This window comes from Anas acuta, chromosome 1 (genome assembly GCF_963932015.1).
Source record: "Anas acuta chromosome 1, bAnaAcu1.1, whole genome shotgun sequence".
In the NCBI taxonomy this organism is placed as follows: Eukaryota; Metazoa; Chordata; class Aves; order Anseriformes; family Anatidae; genus Anas; species Anas acuta.
The window spans coordinates 104,366,469-104,384,644 of NC_088979.1; the positions used below are offsets into that span (position 1 = coordinate 104,366,469).

The 18,176-nt window shown below is 36.2% G+C and overlaps 2 long non-coding RNA genes across 10 annotated transcripts in view; both read right to left on the minus strand.

Annotated features, from left to right (window-relative positions):
* Nucleotides 1–7,180: 7,180 nt before the first annotated feature.
* LOC137850210 (uncharacterized) lies at nucleotides 7,181–16,238 on the minus strand. Its single transcript, XR_011092361.1, has 3 exons — nucleotides 16,069–16,238; nucleotides 14,405–14,557; nucleotides 7,181–7,236 (listed from the first exon to the last, which is right to left on the minus strand). It is a non-coding gene; the product is annotated as an uncharacterized lncRNA (long non-coding RNA).
* Nucleotides 16,239–16,291: 53 nt separating this feature from the next.
* Nucleotides 16,292–18,176, minus strand: part of LOC137850211 (uncharacterized) — a 43,950-nt gene continuing 42,065 nt past the window's right edge. For 8 of the 9 annotated variants that reach the window (XR_011092366.1, XR_011092368.1, XR_011092364.1 and 5 more), the window contains 2 exons: nucleotides 17,664–17,728; nucleotides 16,292–17,345 (listed from right to left, as the gene is read on the minus strand). This is a non-coding gene — a long non-coding RNA (uncharacterized lncRNA). The remainder of the gene's footprint in view (nucleotides 17,346–17,663; nucleotides 17,729–18,176) is intronic. The other variant, XR_011092369.1, reaches the window with a different exon arrangement.

An 18,176-nucleotide genomic window follows, 5' to 3' on the forward strand; every position in this document is an offset into this window, starting at 1 on the left:
TTGAAGATGATTAACTGTAGTATGAGGCAGACACAACTCCGGAGCTGCTTAGCATTGTTAATTCAGGTGTAATCTCCAGGGAAAATTGTTCTGTTCTTAGGACTCCAGGCAGTAGGGCTGCTTCATTTTTCTTCTATTTACTGATGCTGTCTTCACCAAATTGTAAGGGAGGCCTTCTAGCTTACACTTTTCCATCATTCACCAGTTCAAAACAGGTATCTCACATTTTTTCTCTTTCCTTGTTAGGTTATTCAGAGGTTTTTTAAGGAGCACAAAGTGTTCAAGAGATGTTGAACTCTCCTGTCCTCCTTGGTAAAGTGGAGAAGTATGCAGCTGTGACCCAATCCTGTTTCCCTCAGCCACAAGAGTAGTTTCATTGAAGTTACTCTTAAAGCACGCAGGCATCACTCATTGTGAAGAAAGCTGCCTTCACCTTTGGCACTGAATGCAAGATCACTCACTCTTCTGCTTCTACTACAATACTGAGGTCCAAGGGATAAGGAAGACAACCCAACTCTAAAGTTCTCCTGTTTTGTGAGGTTAACCTCCACTTTAATCCTTATACTTTTCATTTATTTTTGTGAGTGTGATTTCTTGAATATAGTAGGTCACCACCTTCAGCAGCAGAAAGAGTAGGGGCAAAAAACATTGTTAGACAAGAATGCTAATTCTGAGAGCAGGCATCAAAAGGGAGCGTCAGCCTGTGCCACATTGTTGGAGTTCAGCAATGCTCCATTCATTTCAGTGACAGGCCTCATTATGAGGAAGCTTTTTAAAAGTGATTCTTTCTGAGGAAGCTTTTTAAAAGCGACTCGTTCTGAGGAGGCTTTGGATACAGTTCCAAAAGCTGAAAATAAAACCTGTGAGAATGGGGGAAAGCAAAAAGAGCAGGCAGTAGAATCAAGCAGGAAGGCATACAAAAATCAGCTCTTTTGCAAGTTCATTTTTCATTATGTTTGACATTCTTTGGGAGAGAGAGCTCTGCTACACACTTGTGGCCTCAGGCAGTGGAGCTGGAAGAAGATATTTAAAGAACTGCAGAACACACACACAGAGCTGTATTACACAGAGAAGATATAAAAAATGAATTGGCAAGATTGTGATGCTAACTTGCACTGGAAGTACATCAGCTGATGTAGTCTACTTTGAACTAGAAAAGTCTACCTATTCCTGATTATTTTGTTACTTATTTGGACACTTGGATGGTGGGCAGAAGATGTGGCATCTAACGTTCAGCTGAACAATTAATTTGAAGTCAAACACATCACATGTAGCTTAGATTCTCTGAAGAAAACAAGCTGTATCCGAAAGCTGTGTGAGAATTTTTGAGAGAGGAGAGATACAATCAGTAATAGTTTAAATAGGTAGATAGGAAAATACATAACTTGATAGTGTTCTGTGGGTTCTAGCAACATCTGAGACACATGTTTATCATTTTCAAATCAATCACACCATCACAGAAATTAAATGAAAATAAACAAAGGATGTTTTGTGCTCCCTCTGCTGGTTCTGGAGCAGCAGGGAGCTTACAAATACTAGAGCCAGAGATCTGCTGTTCAGCATAACACAGTGATGATGAAGCAGAAACAAAAAGGTTTGTCTTTCAATGTGCTTTTGCATGCAGCTGTTGCTGTTGTTAAACAACAGAACAACAACAACAACAAAGCAAGATACATTTTGTTTCCCTTATAAAGAAAACTCTATATGTCTCTTTTTAGGAATAATAGAAAATATATATATAACGGAACTTCAAGGCACCTTGCAATAATCACCATCTGGACAGTACTTGGGACAAGTATGTAAGACTGAGTGGTTTGCAACAGTACAGATACTTCATCATACTTCCTGCAAGTACAAGTGAATTTATGGTCATGAGTTTTGGCCTGAGCTTGATGATCTTAATATTTTCAGTCTCAGTTTAAACAAGTAGTTGATCAAGCCTTTTTGTTGATGAAAGGAAATTTGTTGATGAAAGGAAATTCATACTCACCGAGTTTATAGGAAAATGCAATGAGTTTGAGATGTGCTGGTATTCTTGTATGCTTTGTGCAAATAAAGTGTTTCCTGTCCTACATAGCATCCACAGATTACGTAGAGGCCTGGTTCCCCTCAGGTAGCACCTCCTGCAGTGACACTTCTGCTGGAAGTTCCTACAGGAAGAGGAAGGTGGGAAGAGTGATACCAGAATACACAGTAACCTCATTACTCCTGAAAATATGTCACATTTACCTTTTAGTAAAAACTGAAAGAACAGTAGAAGTCTGATGGGACTTCTAGGATGGGTTAGACTTGATTCATAATGAATGAAGATCTCTTAATCCTTAGATAAAAAGGAGGCTGACCATTATCACCTGAAGGCATTTGCAGATATTTTAGGTCTGATTAAACATATGGCTTTGTTCCTGAATTAATACAGGGAAAAATATGTTTAGTAAATACAGAGTAGAATAAGGAAAATAACCCCACTTTATCTTTAGGAATTTGTGGTCCTTCAAAGAGCCAAAGTAGAATGTATGTTAGTTTTAGAATACATTGCTGTGGCCCTAGAGAAGCTACGAATTATTACTCACTTACCAGCATAATTCTGCTATTTTATTTTATTTTATATATTTTTTTTGTCCCCCTACCATGTTACTACTCCTGGTCTGGAACTGCATTCATGTATTTCCATCTTTGTAGGCCACTATTGTGGAGATCAGTTGGGGAGTTCCTGTTTGGTGACATAACTGAAAATCAGCCTGGTACCAGAGTAGATAAAAGTTCCCCATAGGCAATAGGAGTGCACTGGCAGGACACCCGTGCAATAAATTGGAGGTCACTTTCTTGGTGCATCCCACACTTTGGACCTTGGTATGCTCTTCATCATTTATAGAATTTAGAGGGATATTAAAATGTCTTCCTTCAGCAAAGAAACTTACACAAGACACACATGAAAAAAGACGTGAGGAAATTCCACTGGCCATTTGATTAGCTCTCAGGAACAGAACTTGCTAACGTAATGAAGCATGACACATCGTCAAGAGGCTGTGTCTACCAGGAGAAGTGTCAAAGAACAAAGTTTTATGAAGCATGGATAGTCTGCATTATGGAAAGAGAAAAGGATTTAAATTTTATTTCAACCTCAGCTACCAGCCCACCACCCCTGGGGTAGACATACTTCCAAGACTGCTTTGCAAGACTGGATAACTTAAAAAGTCACATAAATTATTATGGCATGTATAACAGTAAAAGCACTAAAACCAGTCCTTTCTATTTCATATATGGTAAATAACTTCCATCCTTTCTGAGCTAAATTCTTTTCTTAAGAATATTCTAAGAAAAACTAATTCTTACTTTAAAATAAAATGGAGCAGGAATAACGTAAAAATTGAACTATATAAATTATTCATTTAATTCAATTTTATGAGAGAAAGATTGAGGGAACATTTTCTTTGTGATTCACTGAAAACTTTATTTTTAATGGAATCTGTGTGCTTAACTTTTCTAGATAGGTCACAATGATAGTGTACATTTTTGTACTATTTACCTCTGTGAAAATTACATCTATGAATTGGGATAATAACATCCTAAAAGTGGAAGGAGAGATCAGATCTGGCAGGCTGAGGGTCTAATATTAGAATGCATCCATTTGCTTGTTAAGTTCCCTCTCAGGATCTGAACTGTCACTAGATCCGCTTCTCCAAGTGACCGTTCAGGACAGAAGCTGTAACATTCACAACTACATTTGGACTGTCCTCCTTTCCTTCAGATACACTTGCAGTCTGGTTTGAAACGTTGTTCCCAAACTTCACTTCTTTCTATGCAATGTCAGGTATGAAAAAGTTATATCTTCACACTTCATTTTCTTTCTAGTCCCTTTTAACTTATCAAACATCATTATTTCTACTGAAAATATCCTTTGGTGTCTTGAAGACTCTATATTTGGCCTTAACACCACTGTTAAATGATTTAATGAACTGTTTTAATGAGAAAAATCTCTACTAAGCAGGCTACTGAACCACTAATATCTCATTCCTAGCATTCTCACAGTATTCATCAGGGCCATGTAAAGATTGGGAATTAATTATTTCAGAGAGGTGTCTTTTCTGAAATTTTCAAGTGTCCTCATCAAGATTCAAGTGAAGTACTCTCAGATCATTGCCCAAATTTTATCTCCTTAGAAATAGAAATTACACAACCAGAATAATAAGCAAATTTACAAGAAAAAAGAAAAATCTGTATACAGAGCAGGTATCAAGACTCATTTTCAAATGGAATAATCAGACCAATTTCTTTTCTTTTGTGTCTAATTTACCAGAAGTAGAAAGAAAATGTAAAGTAAACATTATCTTGAAATACTGGAGAAGAATTATGGGGTTAGTGTTACCTGATCACTGTGTTCAGTTATTTTCTATGTACAAATTCCTGCACAGCATGATCTGTTTGAGAGATGTGAAAGATCAACAGCTGTAAAAATAGACCAATAGCTATCCTAAAGTTTCACACCTGCAGGCAGAGACTCCTTCATCAAATCCCTGAAATTTGTCCTTTAACTGTAAGGCAAAGAGGTTTTTTAAGCATCATGCTTCTGTTTCCTCAGTAAACAATGGGAGAAATTAAATCTTTTACATAACCTCCAGGCAAAAGGATATCAGTATAAATATGGAAAAAATATGGATTAGAATTTAATGGGTTAGATTTGTAATTCTTCTACTGTAGATGATAAAATATTATCAAATGAAAAAAAAAAGTGGTAGTAAATTTTTATTACTACAGGAAATGGCTGCAACACTTAGCTGTAAATGTAACTCTAAGTGAAGTGTTTTTAATAAATAGGCTTCTGATGAGAAAAGTTTATTTTAGTACAAAGTAATGTAAGCTGCTCTGGATTGTATTGCATTTAGTAAACAGAGCTTCCTACAGACCTGGAAATAACTGTAGCTGGAGAAAAATACAAGAGTTAGTAGAATCATTCTGAAACTGTGTATTTAAACCTAGAACTCAGTGATACAGAAATCACTGTTCTCAAAAGAGGCTAAGAAATTAATAGAGAGATAAAGTAAGAAAAGACGGAGTGACAATCAGTCATTCTCTGGTAATTTTTTTGGTGGAAAAGTGGCATTAAGATGATTAGAAGAATTTAGTTTTCCTCCTCCCCCAAACCTGTCAGCTATGTAAATGATACAGACCGTATGGATAAATGGTTGAAACAAAATGGGAAAAACAAACAAAAACATAACAAACAAAACCAAAATGCAATAGGAATCCATGGCAACAGCTGTCCATAAAAGCATATCTCAGTCTTTCATTTAGAAGCATCCAGCAGGTTGACCGAGTAATTCCATGCTGCAGAAATGCCTTTGGGATATGCTCCTATTGGCATCCTTGTACCACCTGTTTTGGAAGTACTGTACCATTGGCCTTAGTATTTGCACAAACTTCTGTAAAAGGAAATTTTTAGCTTCCATCTGATGTCTCAGTTTTGTTGTTAAAAAGATGTACATGCATAAGAAGTGGCAAGGTTTATGGAGGTAAGAAACATTGTTCTGCATATTTTGGTGAGGTTGGAATCTACTTCTTGATTTTCCCATCCATACAAAATAATTATATGGTGAATGTACAACAGATCTCATGCAAATGAAATAAGTTCTATTCAATATGAGCTGGTAAGTGGGAGCCCGGAAACACTACTCCCTTTACTTCAGATGTAAGTCTTTAAAGATTTCTCATTAAAACTTTTTTGTTGTTGCTGTTTTGTTTTTGTTTTTCAAAATACATTCAGTTATTTATGTCTTCCTTTTGAAAATATTTCCCATGTCATGACTGAAGTTATTTATACAACAACAGACCTCACGTTGCCTCCCTCCTGTTATTATAAACTGTATTTTTACATTTCAAAGGAAGTTATCTGTAAAAGGTTTGTGTAGAGTGGTCAGGTTGAGGAACAATTAGAGATAAGGTACCCAGAGAATATAAACTAACTGCACCCTACAGGTTATGGAACAACAATAATATAAAAAATAAGTATTGAAAATTGAAAAGGCCAGTTTAAATTGCTGGTGGAACTTAACACTGTAATTAGAAAAAACATGTACAATGATCTTGTACTGCTGTCTGCAGAGGAAACTATAGTAAACACCTGTGCAGAATACATTTCTTTTAAGGAGGAGACTAGTGAAGTATATTTCGGGTTGTAGACTGACTTGGAACACACTCTATGATGAAACACTCATTTACTGCCAGAGTATGTTATAATGAAGACCACAAAAGTTGACATATACCAATGTTTTACTGACACAGAACTAATTCTTTCACCATGGGATATATTTTGTCTATTTAACAGATAAAATTTGGTCTTCTTACTCTTTGATGCCTCTGTACTATAAATTACTCAGTCCAGGGTTACTGGAGTAGAGCCCATCCAAGCTCCTGAATTAGCATGAATAATTAAATTAGCACTGTAGCTAATTGAAAAAAAAAAAAAAAAAAAATAAGTTGCTTCCTTATCAACTCAGCAGGCAGTAAAAACTGATAGTTCAGAATCAGTATTTTTAATAGTTTAGAAATACTAAGATATCCTTTGCAACATCTCTATTTTCCAATTAGTCCCATCAGAAGCTGTATTCCTGTTTGGATATAAAATTCCAAATTCAGGGATGCAAGCAGGCAATCCTGTGAAAAATTAATGTTGTTAAGAAAAAAAAAATATATATATATATATAATAAATATATAGTAAATAACTTACATAATAAATATAAACTAAATAACAAAAAGGCAGGGCTCTGAATACCTCTAACACATTCAAAATAACCCATGCCATTAATTTCTTCCAGGGAGAGATAAGCTGCTCCACTAAAAGATGGCTTCTAAGCTTGATCCTTCATTGCAGAGAGATCATGGGAGCAGATCCATCCTAGTAACAAGTTACTTAATTTTTATGTTTCCTGCTGTTCATAGCAACACATGTACAGCAAGTCATTTAAACTACATTCACTCTGAAAAGTTAAGCCCTGGTACTACATTTCAATCTTAACAACTTATTTCATTACCAGATGTTAGAAGGAAACAGGAAATAAACACTTGGAGACAGACAAAAGATGTGTGTTTCAGGCTTACTTTACAGCTGAGGTCTCCTTTATGTGCAAAACATACACCTGTAAATCCCATGTCCCAAGATTCTCAGAAATAATTTTCAACATACCTGAGTATTTTTCTAACATAATGGTTGTTTCTATACATCTGGCAGATCTGGTTTACTGCATTTAAGAAACAAACAAAGCAGTTTTAAACAACATCATATTATAAGACAAATTGCCTTTCTGAAACTCCAAAGAAGTAATATCATTCAGACACAGGAAGATCTATTGTCCTCTCATCCCCAGGCACAACTTCCATTAAAGCAGATCAAGGAGAGAATATACTTTCTAGTATTTAGATTTTTAAAACTATCTCAGATCAGACCTGTGAAGAACATTAAGGCCATCTTAATGGACAAGCCTTTTAAAAAGAGAACAAAGCATATACATTTTAAAGAGCAGAAGCAGCGATGTATTATATGTATGTTGCTACAGTAGCACAATTACAATATACTGAATGCAATATTCAGAAAGGGGATACCCTTTCTGAACAACACCAAGGTAAATTACAAAAACTATCAGGGTGTAGGACTAAAACCCATTTCAGAAGAATGACAGCAGATCTCCATGTGGGATCTCTGCATTTAACTAGAAAAATCATGAAAAGCTAGAAGAGGCATAAAACTGTAATGAATAACATCCCATTCACCTTCATTTAACACCCCATACCCAGTTTCTACTTCAGAGTCTTTTACAGTGCAAATATGGACATTTTAACTTCAGTGATACAGTAAATATTAGAACTGCTCTCCAAAGGCTCCGGGCAGAAATTTCATTATTTTAATTTCTTCCATTGCAGAAGCCACAGACATTAGTTTGTGTTTGTACACACAACAGCTTCACAATCAACTCCGTACAGAAATAAGTGGAACAGGTGGGGACTTCGGAAACATACGAGCACCACCAATTTGTATCGCAGCAACTCAAAATAAAAAAAATAATTTAAAAAAAGACTAAACCTAGAAAATGTATAGTGGAAAAAAAGATAATATTACTTTCTGTATTTTTCTGTTTTTAATGTCTTCCTGAAACAACTGACAATATACATACATATATATATCCCATATATCTCTCTCCTCCATTTCTTTTTAGAGGTGAACAAAGACTATTCAGTACTCTGGCAGTCTCAGCACCCTACAGTAAGCAACCTCCCTGTGCTCCATTTGTTTTGGTGCAGAGCCAGATAAAACACTCAAAGGTTAAGTTCATTTTTTCCCCCCAAATACTTTAGTGTATTGGGTAGTGTCCTATTAATACTATAGGTTCATTGTTCACAGATGGATTGAAAGTGTCTGCAAATAAATCAATATAGAGATTTTATTTTATTTTTTTTTTTTTACCAAGTCACCTAAACCTAAACATTTTCTTTACAACTTTATTCTTGACATAAGGAGCATTTATTTTCTGTAATATGGGCGTTTAAACTATTTTATCCCTTCCTTCTGTTACAACATTTTGAGAAGGGGTAAAAAGGTCCAAAGTGTTTTAACTTTCAATTGACTTCCTTTGTCATTCTAGGCATGTGTTGCATGCTGCACCAGAAGGGAAATGATGTCCCATCCTACTCATACTTCTGTCCTGTAACTCAACCAATTAAGTACAGTCTTTCTATAGCTTAACTGCTGAAAATAATTATGTAATAACTCCTCATTATTTCTGGACTACAATCTCTGTGTTTCTTTTTTTTTTTTTTCCCCTTTTAAATCACATTAAGATTTATTTTCCTCAAAGCAGAAATTAAGAATGAAAACAGCTTCCTTCCTCACCATTACCAAATTTGTTTCTCTAATACCTCTGTTGGAGAGACAGGTTTGTTTCACAAATGGTGACATAACAAACCTCATATACAAGAGATTTTCTCCATGCCAGATGCAAAGCAGACTTATTGAGTGCCTTCTGACTCTACTTCCAAAACATGATTTGACCTGTTAGTCACTGTCGCGTTCTATCTTTGAAGACAGAGCATGGCAAATGAGGGTGATACAGAACACAGGAATATATCTTCTGGTGTGCAGATCTGGACATTTTGCCCTAGCGCTGACACTCAGTTCCTTACCTTTATGATCTTATTGACGAATCAGTGCTCACAGGTTGCTGTCTGTTGGCTGCCTAGCATAGAATGTCATCCTCCAACAAAAGGGCAGTACAGCCTTCCACCACTCCAGCCAGGCCTGGAATATGCTGTCTACCTAGCATATGCTGTCTCCTCTAGCTTTGAAACTGGCTGGATAGCCGGGCCCAAAGAGTCGTGGTAAATGGAGTCAAGTCCAGTTGGAGGCCAGTCACTAGTGGCGTCCCCCAGGGCTCGGTGCTGGGGCCGGTCCTCTTTAATATCTTCAACAATGATCTGGACGAGGCCATTGAGTGCACCCTCAGTAAGTTTGCAGATGACACCAAGCTATGCGCACGTGTCAATCTGCACGAGGGTAGGAAAGCTCTGCAGGAGGATCTGGATAGGCTGCACCGATGGGCTGAGGTCAACTGCATGAAGTTCAACAAGGCCAAGTGCCAGGTCCTGCACCTGGGGCGCAATAACCCCAAGCAGAGCTACTAGAAGAACTTCTTTACCGAAAGGGTTGTTAGACATTGGAACAGGCTGCCCAGGGAAGTGGTTGTGTCACCCTCCCTGGAGGACTTTAAAAGACGTTTAGATGTAGAGCTTAGAGATATGGTTTAGTGGGGACTGTTAGTGTTAGGTCAGAGGTTGGACTCGATGATCTTGAGGTCTCTTCCAACCTAGAAATTCTGTGATTCTGTGATTTGAAGTACCTTTTATTATGACTCAAGTTCTTGGACAGGGGCTTTTATGGTAGTAGTTACTGATACACATGATATTGATACAGTTTTGCTTAAAATATAGTCGTGCCCCTATAAGGGATGCTTAGTCTGAACATGTCCTGGTTTTGGCTGGGATATAATTAATTTTCATTGTAGAGGCTCATGCAATGCTGTGTTTTGGATTTTTTTGGTTCAGAGAGGGGGCTACTGCTGCTCAGGAACTGGCTGGGTATTAATCAGTGGATGGTGAGCAATCGCATTGTGCATCATTTGCTTTGTGTATTCTTTTATAATTTTTATTATTCCCTTCCTTTTCTGTCCTATTAAACCAGTTTTGTCTCAACACACAAGTTTTGCCCTTTTTTCTGATTCTTCCTATCCCACTGAGGGGGAGTTAGCAAATAGTTATGTGGTGCTTAGCTGCCTGATGAGTTAAAGCACAACAGGTTGTCTATGCTTACATTTGTTACCAGTGAAGGCTACAAGTTGGATAAAGATTATATTTGTATGAAGAATAATTTATATGGCAACATATTACCTGATCAAAGCCTTTGTTATTTTATTCCCAGTTCAGCAAAGCAGCGCTATTCTTATTGGTTCAATAAGTACTTATATGTGAATAGCTAGATTGTCACAACCACTCAACAGCAAGTAGACAGAAAAAAAAAATATTTCCAATTTTTAATGTCAATAGTGATTCCTTTTGTCCAACCTCTCTCCCAATCAACTGTTGAGATAAATGAGTGTGTGTACTTGCTAGTATATTGTGAAGAGCAAAGGACTTGCTATAGTTCATCTGTACAGCACCAAATTGTAATCTCCATTGTCTAACTTGACATCGTAGTAACTAGGTGGACTCAGTACTAAGTTACTTTGGCAAAAACTCTCCATCCAGGATATTAAAATGAGCAACTGTGCTGTTTGGTAGTAATCATTCACTAAATCACACCTTCTATGATTCTATTCTATTATCATAAAACCTTCTCCTACTTTATCAAGTGCATTAGTAATACATAAGCCCTTTTTGCCCTACTTTCTTCATTGCACAATTCAATGAAGGAGCACCTAGGTATGAAGTGTGAAATTAAAGGGCTGATTTTTTGTGTAAGATTCCTTTATAGTAAATTCTGTGAATTCTGTATTGGTTATGCTTGCCTTTTTTTTTTTTTTCCTCCTCACATGTGCAGCACTGACAGAAGATACACACAAGAGATTGAAATTGAGAATGGATTGCAGTAAATAAACTTTTCTTCCTACATGTAACTAGAGAACTACTGGCTATTCTACAGTGTTGATAGCTTTTCAGGTAAGAGTAGCAGAGTTTTTAATAACAAGTCTTATAGCCAGAAAGGTGTCATTTACTAATAAGACCAAACTACTTTGAAACTGTAAAAGGTATGTTTTTGTCTTCTCAATCCCCCAAGGATTTTGAAAAAACTCAAATTATATCGGGTATCAGAATGACTGCTGATCAGCTGGTCTCCTCATTGTTTGGTGTTTAGTCTAAATTAGGTATGATTTACTATTATAGATATACCAACAAAACTTCACGTTGCAGTCACAACTACTGCTGAGAATAACGAAATTCTGTTAGTATTATTTACATGTTCCTCAAAGTACATCACAGCAGCCTCAATGAGAAGGCTTTTACTGGCAGAGAGGCACTGTAAAGAATCATGTCTGTAACTAGCCAAACTAGAAAAAAAAAAAAATAAAAAAAATCCAGCATAGAGCAATCCACAGCAAAACATCATCCTTTGTCATGCAGTTGACTACGTAAGAAGAATACAAGGATGCTGGTGAGCCAGGGCTTGATGCTATTGCTTATTGCCTTTGAACAGTTGCTTTGTTAATATGCCAAGATTTTTCCTTCTTGTTCTGGCAGCTGCCTAAACAACAGAATTTGATGTTTGTCTGCAAAGGTAAACCACACAGCAAAGAGCTGGCCTTGCTCCCCTTGCCACACTTGCATAGCTAAGATGGCAAATGTCTCATAGCCTCAATATTGCCAAGGCAGGTGAACTATAACTTCACTGGCTGGAAGAAATTCTGTGCTGCCTTTCCCAATATTGCTGACATCCAGTACTGCTCATGTCTCAACTGCAACAGGATGGCTAATACAAGTATCCAGAAGCTCAATGTTAACCATATTAAATGTTTTAAAGTACTGTGCATGTTTTCCTCAGCAGTGTATCATACACAGTGTACTGAACTAAACTGATTTCCTTTTACAGTCTGAAGTACTATTTTCTGACTTGAGTTCCCTGTCAATTTTCTTCTTTGTTGTCATATCATCTCTGTGGTAAAGAGGGTTTCAACCTTTTTAAAAGAGAGTGAGTTGCTAGTTGCTTTCATAAACAGAAACACTTCACTATTCTTTGCATTTCTGTAGCATGCTGGACTTTCTTTTACTAGACTATCTCCATATGAAAACACATTATTTGTCAATCCCGATACAGACTTTTCTTCTGTTTATGTAAAATGTGTAGCTATTTCACTAATGCATTTTAACCTACACTCTACATTCTTTGACCATCATTCTCTGGTTTGTAAACTTAAAAATAATAATAAGAAGAAGAAGAAAATTTCTTCAGATCTATTTCCCTGCTGTCATATTTTCCTTTAGAAGTCTTCTGAGGAAAGCTTCTTTCTCTGAATTGAAAAATATCATAGCATGCTTTGTAGTGTCTAATTTTTCATCTTATTAATATCAATAATATAATACATTTGAACACCGCAATATTTTCATAAGATTCATTGAGGGTCTATCTTTTTCCAGCACTACTGTAATGTTCACATAATGAAGCGTAGGGACCGGAAATAGATACCCTACTGACCACCTGAACTCAGAAAGATTAAAATGTATGATTCAAAGCTGCTCAACAGATATGCTTTCTGGAGGAAGATTCCTGTAGTGCTCTGTCATTAACATCTAGACACTTCATACTGAAAAACTCTTAGGAAAGTAGAAATTCAATTGCCTCACATAGCCAAAAACACATATTTAGACAAAATGCTAGGTACAGGAACAAGCGTCATTCATCTGCATTTATACTATCATTTAGGTTATTTGAAGAAATATTATTTTTCTTCTTTAAAGGCTTAACTTTTAAGTGGCTCAGAAATGAACAAGTAACTGAAGCAAAATATCTTTGGTATTTCAACTAAAGGAGGCAGAAAATGGTACCAATAAATATCAAAGAGAGCAAAAGCTGATAATAAAGCTTTGTCTGACATTTTAGCCATCAGAAGTTAGCAGAACTAAGATCAACTGTAAAGCATATACATTATTATCATAAACTGTGGAAAAAAAAATATGCCAGTGATGGAAAGGAGACTGCAGGGGATTTTTCAAGATTTCAAAATGCAGTTTTGGTGAAAGCTACTAAGTAGCTAGAAAATGTGAAACATTCAACAACACTTGTTTTCATCAGAATTGTCTTTGATAATGTACGTAGTCAAAAATCTTAAATGTAGAAAATTTTGTGCACATCTAGTTACATTTAAATAATTATAGTCAATGACTATGGAGGCACAGTGGCTTTGACTTATTCTAGACTGCTAGAAGTTAAAGACTGTGGCTGGTTCATAGCCTGGGTACTTTCTACAGACTGTCAAAAGAAATCCACAGTCTGAACTGATGAAAAATCTTAGTTTAGTCGAGTGGCTTATTGACTTCAGTGAGGCTGAGGCTTCAGTGACTTTTCAAAATAAAATTTACAGATGGCTGACCAAGAGCTTGAACTACTTTAAAGGATATATTTAATTATCAAATTCAATAACATCCATAAAATGTTATTCTATTCCAATGTGGCTGTTCTTTGTTAAATTAAATATGTTTTGTAGCTCTCTTCCTTCTCAAATAAAGCCCACATTGTGATTGTAAAATGTAATTTTTCTGGCTTACTTCATTAAAGTTACGTCCAGATGTATTGCACAAACTCTCCACTGAGGATCATTTATTGTACCTGGAAGCCCTGAGACTTTGCTTCTGTATAGAATACTGCTGCCAAGTCAGAGTCACCTGCACTTCAGAGGAATATAAAGAGGTAAAAATCAAATTTTGTTTGACACCTTGATTGTGCCTTGAGGCTACAAATCTGATGGTTTTTGAGTAACAAGAAGAATTGTGGTTGTGAGAACAGGTGGAATATGACAATTCAAAATGTTCCTAAAACATAGTAAGGGATAAATAGACCTCAATGACTTTGACAGGTGCTTCTAAGAGATAACCACAACAGCTTCAGTCTCAAAGGCTTTTTAGCCATGATTGAAACTTCTGTTAATCCATAGGCATTGTGACAAATTTCCAGTACCACACTACTTTTAAAGAGACTGGAGTGCAAGAATGACCCACCCTCTTCATTCCCCAGGCTACTGGGAGACTTTTTTGGTATCTGCAAAGTTTGATGAGTTGCTATTTATCTTGCTGTGAAATGTAGTTTTCTCACATATCAAATCATCTTACAAGGTGTTAAGATTTCCCATTCCCACACATCAAAACACTTACCAGAAAACAGATGCACCAAAGATGAATCAAGTTTGAATGCATACTTGAGCTACCAGATTTCAGTTTCAACAGAATTGCACAGGCATTCCAAACACCATGATACAGCTGAGCTGGTCAAGGAAGAGCAGCCTGCTGTCCTGCTGTAAGGACAACCTGGGTGAAGTAATTAGTTTACTTTACTTTCCTAAATTCTGAAACTATACAGTATTTTGCCCTGGCCAGTCAAAAGGAGAGGATCTCAAAATTCACTCTATTTATAAGAGCTGTTCAGCCCCAGGAATTATTCTGTCCTATTGTATGACTGCAGAACAGAAGTGCCCTGCCTGTAGGGTAGTTTTAACTGTTTCTGTGTCCTACATAGAATAGGAACTCTACTATATGTGGATCTTCCAAAGGAACGCTGCTAAAATACAATCTTTCATCAGGATGGGGAGGAAATGGAAAAGAAGCAGAACAAAAATACCCAGTTTGATAGGTTTCCAAGACAAAAGTATCATAAAATCATAGAACAGTTTGGGTTGGAAGGGACCTTTAATCATCTAGTCCAACCCCAAAAATATATTTATGAGATGTGATTAAGCAAAACTAGAAGCAACATCAAAGCTGAGTACCACCATCTAATATTCTCATTTATTCTGTAATGATTCATCTTAAAGAAGACAAAAGACTTTGATTTACCATAACTCAACTCTGTTTGAAGAATTTGTCCTGTTAATCTTCGTAACCTCTTAACAGTCCAGAACAATCATTATTGCCAGGTACATTAGTATGTCATTACTGGAATTAATCCTTTCCATCGTGAGTCCTCCAGGAATTTTAGCAAAAAATGTTTGCATAGGAAAGATCATGAATTAAAGCACTTGCTTTTCACTAATAAATTTACTAGGAATGTCTTTCTTCCTAGCATAATGAGCAGTCACGAGCTTTTATCATTATGAGAATAAAGAGAACTAATTTGACAGTTCTGCCTTCAGTCTCCTTCTGACTTGTTTAATATCAAAATAGTTCCTGTGAGTTCACTGAGACTGGTCCTCCTTTGTACCAGGTTTTGAAAATAATCATATAAAAATTCTTTTATTTCAACATGTCCTCATTTTTCTTGGACTTTTTTTTTTTTTTTAAATTCTTAAGCAACTATAAATGGGACTACCCCAGTTGTACTCCTTTGAAATAAAATCCTGAGCTGTGTGGTGTGCAAACTCCCTTGACAGCTTGATGAGAAGGGGTGAAGCTTAGGTCTGCTTTTTGCAAGATGTTCTTCTAACTCTTTTAAGCCTTTTCATTAGGGCTAAGCAACCCTTTTATCAGCATCTTCTATTCTTCTATATAAGTCAATACATTTCCTCACCAGAGGGACTGGTTGAGGACAGAAAGATTAGGTTTTGCCAGCCTCTGTAGTTTCACTGCTTAATGCTAACCATGTATGTACCAACACAGAAGAGGTACAGCAGCCAATGTTGCATCCTAAACAATTCAAGTGTAAGGATAGAGATATGAAACTTTCCAAAATGTGTTTTTGTTCACACCTGGGTACAAAAACATTTTAATCAAAGTCATGCTTGAATAATAGGTAGCATATGAGATACTATTGATAGTACTTAAATCTTAACACAGCTGGATATTAGTGCTGATGCAGTTAATTTTAACAAAGTGAAAAGGCTTACCAGTGAAATTTATACGTAAAAAAGCCACGTAGAGATACAGAGAGCAGTCCCTGTACTCAAAAGAGCACAGGGATGCATCTGTGTTTGTCCAGGTCGTGGGGGCTCCCAAAGGAATCTTCCTGTGATCTCCTTGTGCATCCATGAAGATGATGTTTAAAACTTACTCCACTTTAAAAGAAGACATGCATTTTTTGTAGGTAAATCTTTAGTCTGTCTTTTCTAATCAAATTTTACCAGGCTTCTAAGGTAAGCGTACAGTATTGATGAAATTAGGAGAAAACCCACAATTTATATAGCATTTGTGGTAGCTGCTTACAATTATTTTAAGTCTAATATAACTTAAGAACTACGTTCTTTCCATTACTTTATGAGAGAACTCTCAAACAAAGCAGAGCTGATGAAATTTCTTGTCTACAATCATTTCAGATAAATCAAATAAATTACATGACCAAAAGGTTATACAAATTATTTAAACATCTGAGTGAAATCTTATGGGACACATAAACATTTCTCAATGATGAAACATAACAATAAGAGTTTTCTTTGTGGAGGTTATGCTGAGGTTCCCTTGGATTCTCTATATATAAAACCATAAAAACCGATTCCTGGTATATATATATATATCAAATGACATTCCCTCCACCCCTTACTCATAGCTAATATTTCACTAAAATCTAACAGCATTACATCTATAAACAAGGTAATATCCTGTTTACAGGGAAATGTTGAATGCTTGCTGAAACACTAAAAAAAAAAATAGTAACTAGATATTTTACATAAAAAAGTAAGGAAAAGGAGAAGTAATGCAATATGAACTGCATATTATAATTCATTAAAGCAATGCCTGCTTATTTTTCAGTGCTTGAGTATTGTGCAGCACAGTAGGATTCCCAAATACTAGATTCAATAATTACAAGTTAAGTTGTGCAGAACAGTTCATTAAAATTTTTATTTTCACTTTACAAAGATCTCACTCCCCTGTTTTCATTGTTTTTTGACTGTCTGGTCTACAGCAGTTAAAATGCAGCCTGAGCAGCAGATCACTCACCCTGCAGCACAAGCAAGGGGCAGAACCCTTGGAGGTGAGCATGTGAGTCCAGGAGCAGGGGATGCAGACAGAACAGGCAGCCCTGCCAGGAAGAAACAGGCCAAAGTTTCTCCATCAACAGGGGTGGCTGAGGAGGTTCCATCTGTCCTTACAAGCCACAGCACCTTCTCACACTCCCTGTCCAAAGTTCCCAAGCATGGTACCGCTTGTCTTTGTAGCCACGGCTTACCTGGTAAGGACAATGTAACTTCCATCAAGCATAGTGCAATGAATAAATAGTTTTTTACCACATTTCCCTTTCTACAAGGTTAACTAGTCTACTTATGAAGGAAAATTAATTATAATAATACATTAAATATCTAAACATTGCACTTATATATCGATAGCATTTCTACATACACCTACTGTACATACATAAATTATTACAAAATCTAGGCTTACATTTTTGAAAAAATTAAATCACAGGGTTTCCTACAGAAAGTTGATGTCTTTTAAGATATTTATAAAGTTGTTTTGTAGTGCTTGTATGGAGTGATGAAATGCGTACCTGCAGCCACTATCAAAATATTGGTCCAGAGATTTTTATTCCAGTTTGGAAAATTGGTCACTTCCCTAGGAAAACATTACTATATATTTCAATACATAAACATTGCAGTATCAATTATTTATAGAATTGGCACCCCTCCTCCTCCCCCCTCCCCCAGGAAAAACAAAAGAAAACAAAACAAAAAACAAAAAAAAAACAACAAGAAAAGAAAAAAAATGAGAAGAAAGATCTATAGTATCAACAATGCTGCTAGACTTTTTCCTGTTGTCTTGGACATAAATTGCAAATAGGAAATAATGGTGTGCCATTCTGTCACAAAATTATAGATTTAAAACTACTAAATTTCAAGCCCTAGTAAATGAAACTATTTTTTCTTGTCATCCCTCAGGACCTCAATGTTATTACATAAAGGAAACGGAAGAATAAGATATATTGTTTCTACAAGTAATTCTCAAAAACTATTTATGTATTTTATAAAAAGCAGATCACCTAGGGGTTGTTTTTCTCTGGATT